Here is a 12823-nt window from a genome sequence, read left to right on the forward strand (position 1 = left end):
TGGATGTATTCCCAAGAAATAAAGTAAAACTCTACCTGGTGCCCTGTCATCTCTTAAAGCTTGAGGGAGCAGTTGCCTCATTGTCAGAATCACTCACGTGGGATGAATTTGCTATTTCTGTTGGAAGAAAACCTGCATCTACTGAGCTTTGTGTGGCGGTTCTTGTAAATAATCCTTGCCCTGCTGAGATAGAAAAGACCAGCACTTTTCCACGGGTTCATTGGTTTCTGCAGAATGGGAACTTGGACTGAAATATGACAACGTGTAATTGTGATGTATGTTGTGTTCCGGAGGGCAGGATGAAACATGGCTGGATGAGGTGTGAATTTCTGTATCTCATTTCAGAACTGTTAAATATTAAACTGAATATACTCTGCACTCCCTCCCCCCCCCCCCCCCCCCCCCCAATATTTATACAAGTATTGCTTTTACACTGTTATAAATATGCTTTTGCTAGTAGTGTCACAAGTGTTATTGAGTAGGATATGCTGGTGCATTTGTATGCTTTTCAGGAGCTGTACAGGTGTGCTAGTTTTCTTTTATTTTTTAAAAACCAGTCAACCAACTGAAATCGTGTTATCAGGACAAAATTTCTATAAATGGGGGTGTATTCAAAATAATGACAGTTATTCTGCTCCTGATCATTTATGCAGAAGCACCTGGAAAATATGATAATTCTCAGTTTAATACTTTGAAATTGGACAAAATACCATAGTGGATATTCTTTTTCATCTTTACTATTGAGAAGAACAAAACTGAGGCAGGAACTGAAGTGGGAGGATTTGGAAGATGAAATCTTGAAGTGATACTCTTCAGGAGTGATGGCTTGTGCTGTCTAAAGGCAGTTCTGTTAAGCAGTTCTTGTATATTTGTACAGCAAATCTGTGACATCCTAAAATCACCATTGGGGCACCAAACTTGCTAATAATGAAATGAAGCAATAGCTTCTTATGAAAGGTATATTCTGTGGTAATTTGCATTAACAATAGGCTTGGAATGTGAGCTTAGGCAGGTAAAGTGCAGGTATGGAGCAGTTGGAAGTAATCACAAAAACATGTTTATTTCATGGGAATAGCAATTTGTAGAGAAGAGATGCAGACTGAATTATTTATAGATCCTGTATCTTCTAACGATATACTCCTTGCATGTGAGTTTGGTTGGTTTCTATCTTTTGTCTCTTTCTAAAATACTTTTCCCTAAAGCTATATTTAATCTCACTGCTAGCAAGACTTTGCCAAGTCTTTGGCAAAAGGAATGCCCTTCTGCACATGTAACAATATGAGATGTCATTCCATGAGGTTTGGTGTTTTAATTCTAAATAAGAAAAGCCAGAAACCAAATACCAATTTTTTTTTTCCTGCAAATTTCACAACCTTTTGTTAATCATCAATTTTAGTTTCTTCTAAATCTATTGTTTACTCGGATTTGAAAGCAATTTTCCTCTTGGAATGATGGGATGATATTACATTTAGGAAATAATAATGGGTATTTATTACCTCTTTAATATACATACTGGTATTACTAAAAAGCCACTGAGGCCAGTAGAATATCACTTGATGTACTTTGAATGATGATTATTATATTATTTTACATTAGACCGTGAAATTATGATGGATGGACCACTCAGTGGATAAAGAACTGGCTGGATGGCCGCATGCAAAGAGTTGTAGTCAATGGCTCAATATCCAGCTGGAGACCAGTAACGAGTGGTGTCCCTCAGGGATCGGTGTTGGGACCGGTCTTGTTCAACATCTTTGTCGCTGACGTGGACAGTGGGATTGAGTGCACACTCAGCAAGTTTGCCGATGACACCAAGCTGTGCGGCTCGGTTGATACCCTGGAGGGAAGAAATCCCATCCAGAGGGACCTTGACAAGCTTGTGAGGTGGGCTGATGCCAACTTCATGAGGTTTAACCATGCCAAGTGCAAGGTCCTACACCTGGGTCGGAGCAATCCCAGGCACAGCTACAGGCTGGGCAGAGAAGAGATTCAGAGCAGCCCTGCGGAGAATGACTTGGGGGTGCTGGTTGATGAGAAAATGAACGTGAGCTGGCAGTGTCCGCTCGCAGCCCAGAAAGCCAACCGTATCCTGGGCTGCATCAAAAGGAGCGTGACCAGCAGGTCAAAGGAGGTGATCCTGCCCCTCTGCTCTGCTCTTGTGAGACCTCACCTGGAGTATTGTGTGCAGTTCTGGTGTCCTCAACATAAAAAGGACATGGAACTGTTGGAACAAGTCCAGAGAAGGGCCACGAGGATGATCAGGGGACTGGAGCACCTCCCGTATGAAGACAGACTGAGGAGGCTGGGGCTGTTCAGCCTGGAGAAGAGAAGGCTGCGTGGAGACCTCATAGCAGCCTTCCAGTATCTTAAGGGGGCCTGTAAGGATGCTGGGGCGGGACTCTTCATTAGAGACTATAGTGACAGGACAAGGGGTAATGGGTTAAAACTTAAACAGGGGAAGTTTAGGTTGGATATGAGGAGGAAATTCTTTCCTGTTAGAGTGGTGAGGCACTGGAATGGGTTGCCCAGGGAGGTTGTGAATGCTCCATCCCTGGTAGCGTTCAAGGCCAGGTTGGATGAAGCCTTGGGTGATATGATTTAGTGTAAGGTGTCCCTGCCCATGCAGGGGGGTTGGAACTTGATGATCTTAAGGTCCTTTCCAACCCTAACGATTCTATAATTCTAAATTATGTGTTTGTGCTTTATGTACGCACTCCTTTAAGGGTACCACCAGCAGAGATAAAGATGTCATTACTCCACTCTACTCAGCACTTGTCAGGCCACACCTGGAATACTCTGTTCATTTTTGGTCCCCACTATATAAAAAAGGTGTGGACAGGCTGGAAAGGGTCCAGAGAAGGGCCATAAAGGTGACCAAAGTACAGGGAAGCTGCCTTATGAGAAAAGGCTTGAGAGAACTGGGTGTGTTCAACCTAGAGAAAAGCAGGCTTGGGGTGACATTATCCCCATGTCCCACTATTTAAAGGGTGGCCACAAAGCAGACAGACTCTCTTTTTACAAGGAGCTGCATGTAAAAGACAAGGGGTAAAGGGCACAAGTTAATCCTGGGGGCAATTCCACCTGAACACAAGAGGAAAAATTTTCACAGTGAGAGGAATCAGCCATTGGAATAATCTCAGAAGTGGTGGACACTAAACACAACACTAAATACTTGCAGAATTCAGCTGGACAGGGTGCTGGGGCATCTAGTCTGGTTATGCTTTGCCTAGAAATATTGGTCTTAGTTGATCTTTGAGGTCCCGCCCAACCTGATATTCTATGATTCTGTGGTTCTATGATTCCCTTAAATTCCTAAAATCTGGCCCTTCTTCAGGAGTGGAAGGCACTTTATTTTTTTGATTAATCCAAAAAGCCTTTCATGTTTTAATATGCTGTGTTTTGCTGTGGGATGCAGTTAGACTTGAGTAAAGTTCCTATACTGTTTTGTTTGCACTGATTTGTCAGAGGAACAAAGATTTTAATCCCAGTTTGTGTGTGTCCACACTGGGGTTTATGTGATTAGAAAAATAATAAGGAATTTCAATAAACTTTCCTAGCTTAGGCCCTTCAGGCATGCGAATAAGTTATTTACAAGTTACTGCCTGTCAGCTGATCTATTGTAATTTTCCTGTGTTTGCGTTCATCTGTGGCAAGCTAGTCAGGTATAATTAACTGTTAACAGAAGAGAGCTTCCTACTAGTGCTTCTGATGTGAAGGGGAGAAAAAAGATGCTTTACATTTTAAAAAAAGGAATGGAGAATGAGACTGACTCATTCTCCAGTCGAATCCTCAGGAGATGTGAAATGTGTAATGTGGAGGAAAAAAAGCTGGTTGAAGACACATCTTTTGTAATTTGGATATGGAAGTTTTGCCAGAAGAAAATCTTTGTAACTTTTTTTTTCCATGTGATTGAGAGCATTTCAGACAGCTGTGTTGGTGTGGGTCTCTCTCCCTCTTCTACCATTCTTTCATTTCCTTCCATGGGGTGTGCATTAAAGTATTTTTACAGAAAAAATAGTTTTACCTTACTAAATGTTTTTATTCAGGAGGGAAATGGGGAAAAAAGCCACTGAATATTCTAAACAAGATAAAAGAAACAGCATCTTTAGGAATGCTTCTTGAACTGTCTCCTCACTATAGTGTGCATGTTAGCCAGCATGAACTGCTCTACTGAGACCTGGCAGTCTGTCTCTGCAGTTCACAACTTTTAGTATGAAGTGTAATTCATACTATGTTTTTCCTTTGTGCTTGCTGCCATTTGCCCACTCATACTGCATTAAACCAATTAAGGTATCTTAGTGGTTTTACCAAGTCACTCCAGATGAAACTGGAGAACCCATGACCTGGAAATGTCATAAAAGCTTCCCCCATGTAACCACACTTCCTTTTGACAATACTAAATATAGAGACTTGGTCTCCTTGTCTGTAACTGCTGCCTTAACCACGAGAACAGACCCAGATCCCAGAGCCAAATGTGTAATCCAAGAACCAAATAGTCATGTGTGGTCGCTATCCCAGGGAGCCAATGACTCACCCTTTCCTCAGTGTGGCTCTGGCTTTGGAGACTGGCACCTCTGAGCCATCTACAGCTACTCACTTTCCCCTCTGTTACAGCATAGCGGTATGTGCCAGCACCTCCTCACTTATGGTCCTTCACGAACTCTGCATGCCACAAAATATTTGCATTGCTTAACTTCTACATTTGACTGTGTCCCTGCCTGTGGCCAGAGGGGTTAGAACTAGATGGTCTTTAAGGTCACTTCCAACCCAATCTGTTCTATGATTTAGGAGGCAGTAGTGTATTCTGGTAGCACTAATACTGTAGTTCTAGACACTAATTGTACTCAACCATTCTAACAGACAGTGACCATGTCTGTTGGATTTATGCCTTTAAGCCCTTCATTTCTTCAGATGTGGTCTTTTACTCAGCACTTTGTCCTACAGCCAAATATTTTTACTGAAAAGAATTATCCATAACTGCATCAGTCAAATCTTAATGAAACCATTTGAAGTCCACTCTGTTTGTTGTATAGTGGGGCCAAACAAGATTAGTCAAAGTTTTCCATACGAGACCAAGAGACAACAAGAATGACTGTGCTGTAGTTGGGCTTTATTGAAAGAGCAAAACTGTATGTCTGTCAAATAAAGATTATTAAAACTGCTTGTGGTCTAACATGTTGCTGGCCTCTGAAGGTATTTTGTTTCCTGTTGTTTAATAAAATGCAGTCTGCATTCCAAGTTCGACTGTGTGTCTGGAAGGCAGTGTGTTAGTTCATCTGCTGTCTCCAGGGGGTGTTTCTGCTTTTGAGGTACCGAGGTGAAGCTCAGCTGGCATTTTGTTAAAGCTTTGCTTGCTTCGCCTCTTGGTGCGTCTGGTATTTTAGATGAGGGTTGGAAAATGAATGTTTCTGAAAATTCACCTTTCTGTATTTGATAAAACTAATGTTACGCTTCATGGAACTTATGAATTAACCAGAAGATTGTGCTTTTTTCCTCACTGAGGTCTTGCATGAGACCTTATTACTCCTCACCATTCATTGATTCCAGTGGGAAAAGCTGGCTTGGTGTACTTGTTCTGAATGCAAACTGCAAGAGCTGTTAGAGCTACAGATTTCTATTTTGCCTTTTACCTCTGATCATCAGTTTCAAGTCTGCCTGAGGCTATTGCAGTGAGGAACAATTGTACAGTGAAAAGTGCATCCCCCAAAAGACAGATATCATGCAGGTCACAGACATGTGGAAAAGGACTGTACCTGCTTTTTAGCTTCAAAATCTGCAGGAAAACATTATCAGAAACACTGAGAAGAAAACTGAATTTGACAGACTTGCTGCTTCTTAGTTTTTTCTGTTTGCCAAATCTTGCTCACAAGAGGAAGTCTTTGGCCCCTTGTGAAAAAGGCCAGAGTCAAATTTCCTTTTGGCCCTCAAGGCAAGATACCGTGGCTTGTCATAATTTGCTGATGTCACCATTAAACCACTATTGCTGTATTTGTAAAGTGTCTTGGAAAACACTGGATGAACCTGCTGTAAAGAAATTTATAGTAAAATGTAATCAATTTATGGAAAAACATCCTTGTAAAATGGGCAAATGGAAAATTCATCAGTAGTTCAGATAAAACTGCGGGAGGCCTCCTTGGGGGGTGTCTGTGTGGAACTAAAATATAATAAAACCCCAAATATCCAATTCATTTAAAAATTATTTGCTAGGAGGAAACATTTATTTTCTTGCACCAAATGAAAATGTTTTGAAGTTGTTACTCGGCCTTCAAGGTCTACAGCTCTAGCAGCCTGAGATGTGTGATATCTAATCACATATTTCTTCACTCGGTAGAGTTCTATAAACAGCTGTATATTTTGTTAGTTATATTGCTTATCAGTGTTTTATTACTAATGATTAAAAATTCCTGTTTTCATAGAATTGTAGAATGATTTGGGTTGGAAGGGACCTTTTAAAAGGTTACCTCATTGCTTGGACCAGAAATGCTATGATAACATTGATCTAGTATTTCCCTTTAGTGTGGACATAGGATTGTTTTAACCTTGGTTCAAACGGGACATTAACAATTTTATATAAATGAGTTATGCTTTGTTTTTCAAGCCAGTACTTGAGACTTTCTCATCCAAATGAAATGAGAAGAATTCCTTCACTTAAGTAGAGTTACTGTTGCTTTACCTCATCTTTCCTACTATCTGTAGTTGGAAAAAAAGTGAGATTATAGGATCCATATTGAATCATGGGTATAGTATTCCAGATGACTCAAAAGGATTCAGCTATTTTGCATGCTTCTGGAGCTACTAAACAAGCAGAGTACAGAGGAATTGGCATCTGACTTATTGCCTTGTTATTATATTACAATATATCCCAACACAAGAGGGGCATGGACCTGCTTGAGCAAGTCCAGAGGCCATGAAGAAGACCCAAGGGCTGGAGCACCTTTGCTATGGAGACAGGTTGAGAGTTGGGCTTGCTCAGCCTGGAGAAGGGAAGGCTCTGGGGAGACCTTACAGCAGCCTTCCAGTACGTAAAGAAGGGCTACAAGAAAGCTGGAGAAGGGTCTTTTTGCAAGGGCATGTAGTGATAGGACACGGGGCACTGGCTTTGAACTGGCAGAGGGGAGATTTAGATTAGGTATTAAGAAGAAATTCTTTACTGTGAGGGTGTTGAGGTGCTGGCACAGGGTGCCCAGAGAAGCTGTGGCTGCCCCATCTCTGGAAATGTTCAAGGCCAGGTTGAACTGGGCTTTGGGCAACCCGGTCTAGTGGAAGGTGTCCCTTCTCATGGCAGTAGGGTAGAACTAGGTGGTCTCTAAGGTCCCTTCCAACAGAAACCATTCTATGATATTCTCGTGTATAAAGAAAAACTATTTTTGTGCTTTAGTAGGCTTGGTTTTTTTTTTGGGAATTTAAAGCTATTTATAGTTTAGGTAAGAAAGGTGGTAAAAACCTCAGATAATGAGCCAGGTTTTGCTGATCTTGTGTGAAAAGTCCTCTCTTAATATTCCATTTTTGTGATTGCATACTCTGATGAATTAATTAGTGCAATACCTGTACAGTATTGTTAGATGTATGTAATGTACTTGCTTAATAGTTTCTTTGTTTTTGTACTTTTATTAGTCATCTATTGCCATGCAGTCCAGGAAGAAAGGTAATGAAATATAATAAGGGCTGTATCCAAAGCTGTAGAAGGAAGTAATTAAACTTAGTTGAAGTAATTTCTTTGAAGTATAATAGCACATGCAAAGAACTAATTCAAAGCAGATTTAGGCAATGCCTGCTTTGAAATGCTAGTCTGTGCATAGATAAGATACCTTATGATACTCTTCTATAACCTTAGTCTGGAGATGAGGTCTAATAATAGAGACTTGGGATAAGTTTTGATAAGAGATGTCACTTTCCCAGTTCATTACACTCTGCCAGTCAGAAAAGAAATCCCAGAAGTGCTGTCCACATCTTATCAAACATCTGCAATAGAACCGGGCTATCCCTGAAAGCATTCTATAGTGGCAACTTCATCAGCAGCTGTAATAAGGCCTCGGTTGGAAATTATAGGAAAAACTCCATTAATAAATCTAAAATCAAATTATACTGTATTCAGAAAAGTTACTTGAGAAGGAGTAGAATTTCATGTATCTTTGTACTGTAATATTCTTCTGGACTTTAAAGGTTCAGCTAGTTCAAGATTTTGTTGGGCTTATTTCTGCAATAAACAGGAAAACATGTGGGTTGCTGTTGTGTGGGGGACTGAATATGAAATTTGCCTAAAAACTAGTTTTATCTTACCTGATTTTTACAGCACTCATGCCTTATTTCTTTGCAGATCTGATGTAAGCAGGAGAGCCTTGAACATAAATCTGAAATTTAGTTTTCTTACTCTTTAGTGCTTCAGAATTTCCTTCCACCTGCACAATGATTCTAAATAAAGATAAATATCTCAACTGGCTAACTGCTCTGCCAAACTCCAAAGTAGCTACGTGCGAGTATATCCTCTCCTTCTCAGACCCACAGTGGGGGAAAAATATGGGACTAAGAGCTGTGAAAAACAGCCAGTCCTCTCTGAATTTGGCTGATGGTTCAAGTGGTGGCAGGAATAGAGAGGAAAGCAGGGGCTGTCCCTGACTGCATATGGATGAGGAGACAGACTTTTCCATCACAGAAGTGGTAAAATGTAATAAGCCATATACAGCCTGGAAGATGTTTACCATAAAGAAGAAACAACAGAATGGTAGTCTGGCCCTTTTTTCTGTTTCAATTTCTTTGTTGTGACCGAAGCACTAAACAAGTGTGGGTAAGTAAGATTTACTGCAGTGCTGCAAGAGGGACTGCATGTGGAATGCTTTCTTAGGGTTCATTTGTATCTTAGACTCTTGGTAATTCATGCCACAGGTGGGGATTTTATAACAATGCATGCATAATACAATAGGCTGTATCACTGGGTGCTTCTCTTTTTCTTGTGAGAGCAAGGTAAAGTTGGCTTCTCCTTTCTGTGTTATAATAGTAGGCTGGTTGGTTGGTTGGTTTGTTTCATTTGGTTGGCAAAAAGAGGATTCAAAAAACTTTGTTTGTTTCTTGTCCTGCTGAGAGAAATGTTGTTCAGTGAAAGCCAGCTGTGGGAGGGCTAATTGAGGGACAGCAGAGAGTTGCCTCCTAAGCTTTGCCTGCACTAAGAGATCTGCATGCAGCAGCGCTCCTTTGCCATGGGAGCAGGACCATGGGGCTATTGCTGCTGCTCTGAAAGCCAACAACGGATTGCACCTGGGCTGAATGAAGAAGTGAGGTGTCTGAATGCATTTCTTGTAATGACAGTCTGTCATCTAGCTTAATTAAGGCCTCTCTTCAAAAGAGAGGTCTTTAACTACTGTATGGAATTTTTAAAGCTTGTCTATTCCCTGGTAAATGTAGGCACCCAGGGGAGATCAGGGCTTGTCTCTATTCTTTTCCTGCCACAGGCCAAGAGCAATTCTGAAGTGTGACAATGCAGATGGAAAGGACTTGATGGATCAAATGCTAGGCAAGCTTGTCCCCTGTCCTCATCCACTAGAACAAATAGCGAGCGTGTCTGTGTGTATGGGAAGTTGGTGTGTGCATGCTTGCTTTCTATAGGAACTAAAATTAAAAATGAAAAATCCCAAAGTCTGAGGTTTCTCGTTTGCAAAGCATAGTGGGAGGCAGATAACCACCCACTAATGTCCTAGTTGTTAGAAAAGAAAAATCTTATGAGAAGAGTCTGAGAGTCTGGGTTTGCTTAGCATGGAAAAGCAATGATCTAGGGTGTAGCTTCTAGCAACCTCTACCTCCAGAAGGGTTTGAGAAGATGGAGACAGGCTTTTCTCAGAGAAGCATAAGGGAAAATGCCAGCGGCCACAAGTTGCAACAAGGGAAATGCCAACTAAATATAAGGCAGAAAAGATTTACACTAAGGCTGGAATAATACTGGCACAGAGGCCTAGCGTAAAAGGCCTTGGAAATAGTCAAGATTCAACAAGACAAGGCCCTGAGTAACCTGATGTGATTTTGAAATTAGGCCTATTTTAGGCAGGAGGTTTAACTGGGTGATCTCTAGAGGTCTTCCAGTCTTAATTATTCTGCTATTTTATGATTTCTATGGTGCTGCTGCCGCTATTCATAATGTTAATTGTAGTACACCATATGTAGCAGGTTTACTGAAATGTGTCTAATAGCTGTGTTAACAGAATCATCCCCACCTTATGGGCAGGTCAAACATTTTTGGTTCTCTTTAATCTTGCTGAGGTGCCAGAACTAAAAACATTGGAAGGGGAGGGATAGATTGAAGAGCTGGAAATGGTAGCCCTTCAGTCATGAAGCAGAAGAACCATTTACCAGTTGGCTTGGGGCATGAATTAATTACTTACTGGTTATCCTGAATGTAGTATTCTTAATGCTTTGTTAATGTCTCTGCAATTAAGTGCAGGCTTCTCTTGAAAGGAGTTACAGTTTGCAGTACTCTTAAGAAAGCTTAAAGAATTGTATTTGGCAGCAAACTTTAATGTGGCAGCTGTTTTTTGTGCTAGAGCCTAAGTGTAATTTCTTCATACATAATGCACTCAGCTGAGAATCTTCTGAAGTGGTGGAGTGTAACTCTTCTTTTTGTGCCTGTGTTCAACTGCAAAGGAAAATATAGCTAAACTGCTAAGTTTCTAGTAATCTGGTTTGTGAGACAGCAAGTGCAAAGTCAGTCCATCTCTCTTTCAGCTCATTTTTCTGCAGTTCACTGACTCATCTTGCTCTGTTTTTTCCAAAGACTCCATTTAAAACCTATATTCAGGGTTATTAACTTTTTCACTGAGAAAGTAAGCTTTATGTAATTACACAAGAGAGACTACCTGAAATCAGGTTTATTGCTTACAATTGGTATGAAAATTCTGTAGGGTTTTTTTTTGGCATCAAGGATTGGTGAGGGAGTGTTTGATACATGTGCCTTTAATAGAGCTAAATATGATGAACAGGAGTGATTTATTCCAGAGGTCTGTTTCTGCTGAAATCCACACCTTTCCTTTTTTCTCAGGGATTGTAGTGCTGGCACAGAAACCTTGAATTCTGCTCATCCAAATGTGCATGTTAAGACACTGCTATTTGCATTTCACATTATTTTTGCTGGAATGGTAGAATGCACAATGTTGTTCATGGACAGTGTCCGGTTAATAACGCCCAAACCTACTCTGATGGGTTTCAAAGGAGTTTAAGAAATACTTTGCTTTGTGCTTATTTGACATTTTTTCTTGAGGATTATGATGCAAATGTGTTATCAAACTTATATTTCTGCCACTTGTTTACTATAGCTTCAAATCAGCTGTCTGCTAAAATACTCACTGTTAAAGTTGTTATCCTAGAATATTTGTGGAGACAAAGGTCAATCCACTGGTGCCTGTAAAGTGAATGAGTTCTAACATTATAGTCACATTTCTTTACTTCAATGTGGTTTGGCCCTCCTGCTAGCAGTATTTGCTTGTCATCTGGTGTCGTGGTTTAAACCCAGTCAGGTAATTCGTTCGCTCACTTCCCCCCCCTTTCTTGCCCTCCCCCTGCTCCCGGAGGGACAGAGAGGAGAATCGAAAAGAATGCAACTCCCACGGGTTGAGATAAGAACAGTTTAGTAACTAAGGTATAACACAAATCACTGCTGCTACCACCAGTAATAATAATGATAAAGGAAATAACAAGGGAAGAGAATACAACACCTCAGCACCAGATAACTTGCCCCCCCTCAGCCCGACCAAGCACCGACCCATACCTCCTCCAACCCCGCAGACCCCCAGCCCTTCCGGCTAACTCCCAGTTACATCCTGGGCATGACGTGCTGTGGTATGGAATACCTCTTTGGTCAGTTTGGGTCAGGTGTCCTGTCTCTGCTTCCTCCTGGCTTCCCCTCCTCCCTGGCAGAGCATGAGGCTCACAAAGTCCTTGGCCAAACCAAAACATCGCTATCAGCTCTGTTCCCAGGCCGAAAGTCAAAACACAGCACTGCACCAGCTACCAAGAAGGAGAAAAATGACTGCTACTGCTGAACCCAGGACATCTGGAAAGGTTCAATTGACCATAATATGTCTAATATGCTGCCATGTGTCATCTGTTTGGATTCTAGGCTAAACTTAGTCCAGGTTCTTAGCCAGATTGTGTAAGTGGTGGATGTCATATGCTTTGGATCCTGTGATTCCTGAAGTAAATCACGTATTTTTGCTTCAGTACAAAGATGGAAAACAAACATGCAAGCTTTAGAGTTTATTGCAATCATCCCACAGTCCCAGAATTGATTTTTATTACAGGGAATCTTACTGCAGGCCCACTATCAGTGGCAAGTGCATGGTTTTAAGTAGACTGCCATTTGCAAGACTGTAGTATGTGTATGTTTGCATGCATGTCCATGTTCTGGTGGACAAAGGGTAAGGGGGCAAAGGCAGCTACAGACGTTGTATCTCATATCCTTTGTCTTTCTTGGAGTAGCTTCTGTCTGCCTAATACTTTTCCCAGGTCCTGAATGTTCTTAGACATTGTCTGGTATGAACACAATGTTTTTAATACTTTCTGAGTTTGATAGACTGGAGGCCATAAGTGGCCTATGACTAGAATAAAGCTCAATTTTCAGCAGTTCAGACCTCTGTATTCAAAAGCAACAAAATATTCCAGATTTTTCAACTGAAAGGTTCCACCTTAGAGAAGATGTAAATAAACAGTCGGTTCTATCAGTTTGTTGGTTTAGTCACTGTTGCTGTGCTTTGTGGATCAGAATTTTTCTATTCTGGCTTAAGGCAGAATTCCCTACTGGGTCCTCTCCTCTGGAGCTATAGCCAGGCATTTTGATCCTGTT

General features: G+C 41.1%; 1 protein-coding gene across 2 annotated transcripts in view; it reads left to right on the top strand.

Moving 5' to 3' along the window:
* The window catches only part of ST6GALNAC3 (ST6 N-acetylgalactosaminide alpha-2,6-sialyltransferase 3), a 251042-nt gene that overhangs the window by 28781 nt on the left and 209438 nt on the right, over positions 1-12823 (top strand). The window lies entirely within an intron of this gene.

This window comes from Pezoporus wallicus, unplaced genomic scaffold, assembly GCF_028554395.1.
Source record: "Pezoporus wallicus isolate ANWC-B61680 ecotype Strahan unplaced genomic scaffold, APGP_CSIRO_Pwel_v1 contig_5908, whole genome shotgun sequence".
NCBI lineage: Eukaryota > Metazoa > Chordata > Aves > Psittaciformes > Psittacidae > Pezoporus > Pezoporus wallicus.